Genomic DNA, 11,256 nt, shown 5'->3' with positions numbered 1-11,256 from the left:
ATTTGTGAAATTAGAAGGTGGAAAGTATGCGGAATGTGCTGTTATGGATAACATATTTTGGAATAATGTTATTACATGTTTGAAAGCTGCATATCCTCTCATTAAGTTGCTCTACATGGTGGATTTGGATGAAAAGCTCGCAATGGGCTTTATTTATAATGAGATGGAGAAAGCTAAGCAGAAAATCAAAGCAAACTTCAAGGATGATCGGAAGAGGTAAAATTATTTATAAGTTGCTATATGCTTAGTCTTTAATTACTTATTCATCATTATATTTGAAATTTGTAAGTATCTAATAATGGTTTTTTTTCATACTTTTAGCTATGATCTTATTTGGAAGGTTATTGATGAGAGATGGGAGGTTCAACTTCATAAGCCTCTGCATGCTGCTGCTTATTACCTAAATTCCCAGTTGCATTTCTCTTCTGAATTTAGAGCTAATATGGAAGTCATGCGTGGATTATATAAGGTTATGGATATGATGCTAGATGATGAAGAGAGGGATAAGGTTGATTTGCAATTAAAGGAATTCAAACATGAAAGATGGCTCTTTGGATTCTGATATGTAGAGTTTATGAGGTTTAAGGAGACATTGGCAGATTGGTGGGAGTCATATGGTGTCGATACCCCAGAATTGCCAAGATTTAATATAAGGATATAGAGTTTGACTTGTAGCTTTTCAGGATGTGAGCGTAATTGGAGTGCTTTTGAAATGGTATTCTAAGGATTTCCTTTTTTTTACCATGTGTTACCTTATCGAAATTCATTTTAGTATATCTACTAACTATTTTTCCTAGGTACACACAAAGAGAAGAAATCGGTTGCATCAAAAGAAGATGAATGATCTAGTATTTGTGAAGTACAATTTGAAGTTGAAAGATAAGAAGATCAGGAAGCAAGTTGATCTTCAAGTGGAGGACTTTCTTCCGATGATGAATGGATTACCGAAGAGGAGACAGAGAATACTGCAACCTTAAGGCATAATTTTAACTTGCGTGCTCTTGGTCGTGGGAATGATAGTGATGGAGAAGGTGGAGCTATTCAAATTGGTGATGAAAATATAGAGAATATGTGCACACGAGAGCATGCCACAATTGATGACTTGGAGCTTCCCGGAAAAGATGAGTTTGATACTTTGTATGATTGTGCGCACCCGAATTTCGTCTCGTCGGGGCACGCAGGCGCGCGCCTAAATGCAACGCGGCTTGGGAGTATCCACCTTCCCGGGGACGCGCAACGGAATCACGTGAGAAGGAGTCGCCACTTGCCATTTTACGACCCGAAGGTCGAGGGCTGGCAAGTTACCCGGGTCTAGGGGTACGGGGTACACCTAATTGCTAAGGCATATGGTCTGTGAAACCCGAGGTTCCGAATTCGGGGGTTCTGTTACATGCGAGCCTATATCTCGCATGCCCTATCGGTACTCTAACTTGTCTAGGCTTGCCATTTTTATTTAATTACCGCTTAATTAAGTTCCGCTCATCTCACGCGTTTTGACACCGTAAATTCGAAGAAACACTCCGACCGTCTGCTCTCCGACCGGGATTTTTACATTAATAAACATACAACATAAATCCTCATATTGTTCTCTCAAATAAATAAAATACAAATTATAACAATTGGATCCCGGTCGGTTCGCATTTCGGTTATTATCCCACTCATGCTCACCGTGTAGTTTGAAAAGACTGAAATTGAAATTAAAATGCGCTCTCGGTGTATAAGGGCATTGGGCCCCATGATCGTCGGTTATGGGCGTTGGACCCAATGTGAATCGAGTCCTAAAGGATTGGGCTCGATCCGCAATACAATCAAGTGCAAAAGATGTAACAAGCAAGTTCAAATAAACAATCAATGGGGTTTTATTATCACCAAATTTACGTGGATTAATTGATTATTAACCGAGGAATCTTGGCATACAAATCCTACCCTAAAACAAGTAAAAGGCAAGACGGGAATGGCATGTAGCATTCAGCATCATTTACCGGACCTGACAGACTGTGTGTGTCCGTGATCAAGTCTCGAATGTGTGGGTTGATTTTAAAATGTTAAGTATCGTGACACTTTGATTATGATAGGTTATTATAGAATGTGGATTTTGACACGAGAATCCTACAGCCTAGTGCCTAGCCCGCTATCCCCATTCTGTTTTCTATTAGGCCGAATATGCGATTAAGTCAAATGTTGGTATCTTAAACCGTTATTCCCGATCTAACTACCCAAGATCATGCATAGATAACAATAAATTGTAAATACGCCTTTTTTGCCTTTGTATAGAAAATTTATTTTTGAAAGAGAGAGAATACGCAATGCGGGCCACCTCGGCCTGTGACCGGCGCTGACTGATTCCCTGATTCTTCTAGGGTTATGCGAGAACCCCAAAAAGTCAAAGAAACAGTCAATCTATCCGGAAGTGATCTAAAAAGAACTTCCACACCCCGACTTGAATTACCTAAAATTAGGAGGCCTCGAGTCAAAACATGCAAGTTCTTCCCAGACGTCCATGTCACGTCGGATCACGAGTCTCAGATTTTAGTATGAAATTTGCGAATTTTGAAAAGAAGGCGTCAACACGTATTTGCAATTTATCGACGCGTATTCCCGATTAATTACCAATTCATGCAAAATTATTAAGGTCGAGTGAATTAATCAGTCAAATGAACGTCCCGTTTACCCGATTGGTGAAATCATTAAGTTTAATTAAAATCTGCTGAATGCTTTATTTTATTTTTTGGGTTTCGAGCCGTCGAAACGATCAATAATAGATCGCTCGATAAACTCTAATTTCCAGTCATCTCGAAAAATTTACATAAGGATCGAACAACATAATGTAGAATAATAAAGACTGATGAAGTAACGGAAAAATGTCTCAAGGACTAAACTGAAACAAATCAAAAAATTTGGAGAATGATTTTTCTAAATTCTATAAAATTTGGAGAATGTTCGGGAAAGTATAAAATGGGCTAGGGTTTATTTAAAATTAATTTTTTTTGAAATTCAGGGCTGGTTTTAAAATGAATAAATGTTGCAGGGACTAATTGAAACAAATTGAAAAGTTTACTGGAGCGATTTTAAATTCTAAAAAAAAAAAAAATCAGGGAACGTTCTGGAAAGAATGAAATAGCCCGGGACGCGTTTGAAAAGAATTTTGGAGCTCTGGACTGATTTTTTAAAAGGGATATATGTCACAGGGACTGAATTGAAACAAATGGAAAAACCTTTCTGAGGTGGTTTAAAATCCTGAGAAAATTTGGAGGGTGTGCTAGAAATAAAGAAATATCCCAGAGTATGTTTGAAATGAATTTTGAAATTTAGGGCTGATTTTAAAAAATAATAAATGCTCCAGGGACTGAATTGAAACAAATGTAAAAGTTTGCTGGAGCAGTATTTGATTCTAAAAACAATTATGGATGTGATGGAAATATCGAAAATGTCATGGAACTGGTTTAAAATTGATTTGGGAATTTGGGCAGGATTGAAAAAAAAGAAAATTCGTTGCAGGACTAGAATGGAACAAATCAGAAAATTAGAATAATTGGATTTGGCATAATTTTGATAATCTATGCAACCAACAAGCAATTATTTCATGTCATCATCATTCAAGCAGGCATGATATTTAATATAAAGCCCTAAACATGCCGCTAAGTTGAGATTTTTACCTAATCCGAAAGTTTGGGGACGTTTTTGTAATATAAGAAAACTACCGGACGGACGGGTCGGGTCGGATCGGATCGGTCAGCCTATCCGAAGGAGGGAACCGCCCGGAGGGGCGTTGGGCTGGACTGGAGCAACTCGGGCCGAATAAAGGCTTGGGCCGCGAAAGGCGTTGGGCTGTGGATGACGGGCTGGGCTGGCTGGGCTGGACCTGCAATGGGAACGCAATGGGCCGAAGCCCGTTAGTGACAGATTCGTCGGACGATAACGCGGGCGGCGCCGAGCGGCTGAGGGCGGCGGTTCTGGCCGTTGGGCGCCGCAACGACGGCGCGAAGAGGAGCGGGTGAGTGTTCTGAGCGCCGCCCTGGGGACGCCGGTTCCGATCTGGGTTCACCGGTGGCCGGAACGGTCGGAATTGCGGAGATTTCACGGTTTTCCGGCGCGGTTCCAATCGGGCTCCGATTTGCCAAATTCTCCCAATCCGAGAGGAATTTCGCGATTTTTTTCACTGGGTTCCATTGTCCCCCCGCCGAATTAGGTTTTCCCCCCTTTAATTGCCATTTTTGGTCGAGATTTCAGCCGATTTGGGGAGGAAATCGCGGAATCCGCGATTTCCTATTCTGGGCGGCCGGCCAGATCGCGGGCAGCCGGTTGCCGCTGCCCGGCCTGCCCGGACTGCCCAGAACAGAATTTTTTTTTTTTTTAAATTAGGGCCGGCGGGTCACGGGCAGCCAGTCAACGCTGCCCGGCCTTGCCCGGCCCTGCCCGAGATTTTTTCTTTCCTTTCCTTCTTTTTTTTTTTTTTTTTTTTTTTTTTTATTTTATAATATATATATATATATATTATTATTATTAATTAATTAATTAATTTTAATTAAATAGAAAAATAGAAAAATGACAATTTTACCCCCCCTGGAGCCGATGGACCGAAATTGGGTGCTGACAGCTTGCCCCTCTTTGGTTGCGTGCTCGGATAGAGGATGCAGCCAAAGACTATGAGAAGCACCTCGTTTGATCCTAGCGATCGTCTGGTCTGTTGCAAAATAGTAAAAACCATAAATTAGTAAATGTAGACGCATACTTGAAGGACATTAAATGCGGACACGAAGTCTGAAAAGCAGTATATGCGGACACGAAATACGGAAAGCAGTAAATGAGGACACGAAGTCCAAAAAAGCAGTAAATGAGGACACGTAGTGTGGAATGCAGTAGACACGGACACGAAGTCCGGAACGCAATGAATGTGGACACAAAGCCCATAAAGCAGTAAATGAGGACACGAAGTCCGGAATGTAGTAGACACGGACACGAAATCCGGAATGCAATGAATGTGGACACGAAATCCAAAATGCAGTAAGAGGCGGACGCGAAGTCCTGGACGCGAAGTCCGAAAAGCGGTAAAGATGGACACGAAGTCCTGGACGCGAAGTCCGAAAAGCAGTAAAGATGGACACGAAGTCCTGGACGCGAAGTCCGAAAAGCAGTAAATGTGGACACGAAGTCCTGGACATGGAGTCCGAAAAACAGTAAATGTGGACACGGAGTCCGAAAAGCAGTAAATGTGGACACGAAGTCCTGGACGCTAGGTCCGAAAAGCAGTAAATGTGGACACGAAGTCCTGGACGCGAAATCCGAAAAGCGGTAAAGGTGGACACGAAGTCCTGGACGCGAAGTCCGAAAAGCGGTAAAGATGGACACGAAGTCCTGGACGCGAAGTCCGAAAAGCAGTAAATGTGGACACGAAGTCCTGGACGCGAAGTCCGAAAAGCGTTAAAGATGGACACGAAGTCCTGGACGCGAAGTCCTGAAAGCAGTAAAGGCGGACACGAAGTCCTGGACGCGAAGTCCTGAAAGCAGTAAAGGCGGACACGAAGTCCTGGACGCGAAGTCCTGAAAGCAGTAAAGGCGGACACGAAGTCCTGGACGCGAAGTCCTGAAAGCAGTAAAGGCGGACACGAAGTCCTGGACGCGAAGCCCTGAAAGCAGTAAAGGCGAACACGAAGTCCTGGACACGAAGTCCGGAAAGCAGTAAAGGCGGACACGAAGTCCTGGACACGAAGTCCGGAAAGCGATGAAGTTGGACACGAAGTCCGAAAAGCGGTAAAGGTGGACACGAAGTCCTGGAATGCAGGGGTGCTTGGCATTGGGTCATGGCTTTGTTGTGATGATGCAGTGGTGGGTGTGGCTTGCAGTTTGTCGCGTGATTGGACGCGTGCTGGGTGACTTGTGTCGCCGCTTGGCAGGAATGGTCTGATCACTGTATCCACCGAGGATGCCCCAGTCGCTTGTAAATGTTATCGTGGGGAGGCATTGTGTTTGATCTGCCGGAAGCCGACCTTGCTGCTAGATCGATTGTTTATTGCTCTTGTTGGCAACTGGTCTCGCCGCTGAAGCGATTGATTACTGGGAATGCCCCGATCTTGCCACTAGGAATTTTGCTTGCGAGGTTTGTTGCTCGTTGCTGGTTGGGCGGTCGTTCATTTGCTAGGGACCGACGTCTAGTGATGCGGGACTCGAGCTCTGAGAGCGCCTACGTACCCTCTTGGACCGGGGATCAGAGTCTGCCGTAGTTCTTGCATTTGTTGTACCTGTGATCTTGACATCATTAGTAAGTCATGAGATTACTAGCAATTTGCAAGCACAGGTAAAAGGAAGTGTTTGTGACGCATGCTCTTCGGTTTCGGGTCGCCTGGGCGACTCGTGAAGAGTTTTTGCTTTGGGGATGCAAATGGAGGTCCAGCTTTCTGAGGCCCCGATGCGAGGCCTCCGGGGCTCCTGTTGGCCTTACATGGGCATATCGAGACGTTCTCAAAGGTGCCCAAGCGGCTCTATCGGTTGTTCGACGCGCCTGTGATCTTAGGACCCTTCTCGTCAAGATCTCGATGGGCAGCTGCGCTTGTGACCCGCGTGGGGATTTTTTTGCCTAGATTTGATCAGACTCGGTCTGACCATTTCCAGAATACTATGACTAGACCTCAGAAAGGAATGTCTGAGATTTCGGCTTTGTGGTAGCCTGTTGAAGGGTGGCTGTGACCCGTTTGGAGTTATGCAAAGACAAAGAGGAAAGAGAAAGCTTGGGAAGCACGTTGCCCCAGGCCAAAAGGATACACGGGTTCACGCTTGCCGTGAGATGTACCCCCTTCTCTTCCGTCCTTCGGTTAGTGTTGGCTGTCTTGAACTGTTTGGATTGCGTGCTTGGTCGCCCGCTTTGCTTGAAGAAGAATCCGCCTTGGATGGTTGAGTTCGGTAGGATAGCCGATCGGGGATTGTGTTGGAGTAGATAACCTGGCCATTTCCCTTGGGGAGCCCTGATCCGCGCAGTGTGCGAAGGCCCAAGGTGACTATTTTGTTTATCTCTCGTTTTACTCTCCTTTTGCTACGGTCACCCACCTCGGGGCCGTACCTCTCAACCTAAAGGGGATGAACTCTCCTTTTGCCAAGACTGCCCGCCTCGGGATTTTCAGTCGTGCCTCTCTTTTGCCCTAACTTTTGCCTAGATCGCCCCGAGGGGTTTTCGACCTAGCAGGCTCGATTCTTTTGTCTCTCGAGTTTGCAAGGGCGAAGGGTTCGAATAATTCGACCTCCGAGTGCGTTGTGTTCTGTCTCCGTCGAGGAGTTTGCGTTTGCTGCTTCCCTTTTTGTCGGGGTTTGTTGATTCTTCTTTGAATTGGCGGTGCCGGAGTTTTATATCTCGACGGTACCTTGTTTTGTTCATTGACGGGTTTTTCCCGCGTCTTTTCTCTCTCTCTTCATTGGCGGGTTTTTCCCGCTTCTTTTCGCTCTGTGTCTTTTTTCCTTGCAGCTGGGTTTATTTTGTGCCCCGTGTATTTCTTGAAGACTCCTCGACTTTGCATTGCGTGGTCGCTTTAGTGTGCCTTGCCCCATTTTGTGAAGGTCGGCCTTTCATGGAGATTTGGCTTCAGGATATTCGGAAGCCGAACTTCGCGTTGCTCGTCCTTGCAAACTTTACAAATGATTTCCCCTATCGTCTAAGAAGAAGAATAAGATTTTCCCAGGGATGCAGGTGACCGAGGTTGCCCCGGCATGGGTGTTGAACGCGGATGCCGTTCCTGACCGTGGAGGATGCCCCTAGGAGGATAGGTGCTCTTGAAGTCGGCGTACGTGCTTTGCTTCGAGGGCCATGCTTGCTATCGACTGAGATGGTTGGGTTGACAGCATGTGACTCACTTAGTCGTTTTTGTCTTTGGCTTTCGTTAAAAGGGGTACTTCCACATCAAGCCTCTTTCCGGTCAAAGTATAGGGAGAGTGACCCGATAGGAATTCTCGTGGAGGTGTGAACCCGTGTATCGCTCTTTGCCTGTAGCCGGCGTGCCCCTGTGAAGGATGACAAAGAAGATGATGTATTAGGTGATTATACGGTGAAATATGTGGTAAGAAATGTAAGGTGGACCCATGGGAAGTTCCCTCATCCAGCGCGCGACCCATGGGGTGCCGCGCGTGGGGGACACTCAATTTCGAGATCTAGTCATCGCCACCCCGGAGTGGGCAGACCGTTGCTAGGGGCCACATAGGTGTACTTTCCCCAATTGCTGGTTGGCATGCGCAGCCGTCCTAGGGAAGGCTCGAGAAGCTGGATCCCATGAGGACAGACGAATCGAACAATTCCGACAGAACCAACAGGGCATCTTCAGGGCTATCCTAGTGCGTCCGTGAAGGGCTCGTTCATGCCGGGAGGTTGTTTGGGAATGCACATAAATGTAAAAGAGAGTTTAGGGAAGGGTGCATGTTGTCCCAGTGGCTAGTTGATGGCCACAGTGGATGGTGGGCAGGATTCATTCTCCGATCGGAGATGTGATCGTGCTAGTGACTTTCGCGGCGGGTGGGCAGGGCCATGCTCTGTTCGTCGGAGCTGTTGCTTGTGATCTTTTGCGGTTGAAGGATTAGACTTGCTCCTCGGAGTATCGCTTGGATGAATTTGAATCCAAGTCGATTTTGGATTTCAGATGAGCCTGAAAACAGTAAACGCGAGGTGTCAAAACCTGAAAGTAGTAAATGCGGGGCCGGAGCCCAAAAGCAGCAAATGCGGGACCGAGGCCCGACGAGGGGCCGAAACCCAAAGTGGTGTCAAAGCCCAAAAGTGGGGCCGGAGCCTGATGAGGGCCGAAACCCAAAAGTAAATGCAAGGCTGGAGCCCGATGCAGGGCCGGAGCTCGATGCGGGGCCGAAGTCTAATGCAGTAAATGCGGGGCTGGAGCCCGATGCAGGGTCGGAACCCGATGCGAGGCCGTAGCCCGATGCAGTAAATGCGGGGCCGAAGCCCGATGCAATAAATGCGGGATTGATAGGAAAGTGCAAGAGATGCAAAAGTAAAGGTCAATGCTGAGGAACAGTGCAGGGCACTGCAAAGCGGTGACTCTGATTTTCCTTGCGGTCTTGCTTTGTGAAGCGAGGATGGGGACTTAGTGTTGAAATCCCAAGGAACTGGATGAGAGACGTTTGTTGTCTCAATTGCGGTCGCCCAGTATTCAGGCTTTCTTCTTGTTGAGAATTTCCTACAATGGGAAAAGAAAACAATGAAAGAGCATAAACTGTTCAAGATTTCAATGTATGAGTGTAGGGAAGCGAACTGGCCTGGTAGGTGACGCGCGAGCACACCAAGAGACATGCATTGATATGTTAAGCATGCGTGTATGAGTTGGTGTGAACGTGCTTGGACATGTGTGAGGCACGCTTAGTTGCTAGTAGATGCGCAAGGTCTTGCGGAGAGATGTGCACATGATCACGCGGTGATGCTCTTTGCGATGATTTGCACGACTTGTTGGTCATGCGGGATGAGTTGGACCCCTTCTTCGATTGGCAGCGTGATCGCGTTTAGAAGCTTCGTGGCGGGTGGGCTGGGACATGCTATGTTCGTTGGAGCTGTCGCTTGTGATCTTTCATGGAGGGAAGGTCGGTCTTGAGTGTTTGGAGTCCAAGGAGGTAGCAGAGAAGTGTTTCCAGTCTTGATTGTGGCCGTTTTGGATTCACGTTGCCTTCTTGTTGGTTATTTCCTGCAATGGGAAAAGAGGAACGATGAAAGAGCAAACTATGTTCGCAATTTTAACGCAAAAGCGTAGGGGATCGAACTAGCCTGGTAGGCGTCGTGCGAGCGTGTCGGGGTGTGTGCATGGGTAAGGTGGAGGCATGCTCGCACGACGCGGGAGGACGCACTCGGTTGTGCTTGTGGATGTGCTCAGTTGCGCGAAGAGACGTGTGCGCGATCACGCGATGACGCTTAGTTGTGTGAGATTAGTGAGAAGCTGGCTTTGCCAAGGAAGGTGCATTGGTCCTCAGGTCACGGCTTGCCTTGCCGTGAAAGTCGTGATTGGTCTACCTGTTTAGAAGGTCTTCACTCACTTGCATGGTGAGACGTTAGCTGTTATGCAAAACAGTAAATGAGTAGGATACATGCGATGCGTGAGTTTTTCAAAACTAATGCCGTCATTCAAATTGGCTCAAAAAGTTCAAAATACAATGTAAATTTTGTAAAATAAAACCCTAAGCCAATCTTCCACCACACTAGGAGTTTGAGCGAGCGCAGATTGCGTTTCTGTAGTTTGGCGTGGGTCTGAGCGAGCTCCCTCTGAAGTAGTGGTTGGCCGACCAGTTCCTCATCTTTCTCAGCAGCTTACCGACGAAGGTGATCGATCCTGTTGTTGGTGAGGTCGACTATGGTGGATGTGCCTAAAGTGAGGGATGTCCTGGCAGGTGTGCCGGTCCTGGTTTGTGGAGACTCGGTGGGACCCTCGTGTGTTGACGGACTTTGTCGAGGCACGAACAAGAGGCCGAGCAAGGCGTCTCTTACCAAGACGAAAGGAAGACTGACTTAGGACTCATCCATATGAATGACACCCTAATTTTGTAAAACAGATGATGCATGTGTGCGAAAAAAAGTAAATGCCCACTGCTTAATACAAATTACAAGGTACATCGCTCTTGAAATAGAAAAGACTCAAGTGGCACTCAGGCCGACTCAACGGACTGTTCGTCGAAGCCGGGTTGGAGGATGGCATGGAGCTCCTGCAGAATGCATGGTTTTAGTGCTATAGGGACCGTGCTACGTAAGGATGGGGGCTCCCGACTCAAGGGTGTCAATTCCTTGAAATCGAGCGGGGATCTTTGGGGGCCTAATCAACGGTCCAACCGTGCGACGTACCCTTACTCGGAACCCCTATCTAACCTGTGTTTCCTAAGATCGGTCGTGGGACGCGACCCGTAGGTAGCTGAAGCTAGTATGATATGCAATGTGCGTACGAAAAATAAAAGTGCATAAAGTAGATAAGCGGGAAATTGCGAAAAACGATAAATAAACAAGCAAACAAAGCAAGCGGGAACGAGCCCGAACCCTCTAAGTGTCCCCAGTGGAGTCGCCAAGCTGTGCGCACCCGAATTTCGTCTCGTCGGGGCACGCAGGCGCGCGCCTAAATGCAACGCGGCTTGGGAGTATCCACCTTCCCGGGGACGCGCAACGGACGCACGTGAGAAGGAGTCGCCACTTGCCATTTTACGACCCGAAGGTCGAGGGCTGGCAAGTTACCCGGGTCTAGGGGTACGGGGTACACCTAATTGCTAAGGCATATGGTCTGTGAAACCCGAGGTTCCGAA

This window comes from Punica granatum, chromosome 4 (assembly GCF_007655135.1).
Source record: "Punica granatum isolate Tunisia-2019 chromosome 4, ASM765513v2, whole genome shotgun sequence".
NCBI classification, from domain to species: domain Eukaryota; kingdom Viridiplantae; phylum Streptophyta; class Magnoliopsida; order Myrtales; family Lythraceae; genus Punica; species Punica granatum.
The sequence above is the reverse complement of the archived record's forward strand: the minus strand, read 5'-3'. Positions refer to the sequence as shown.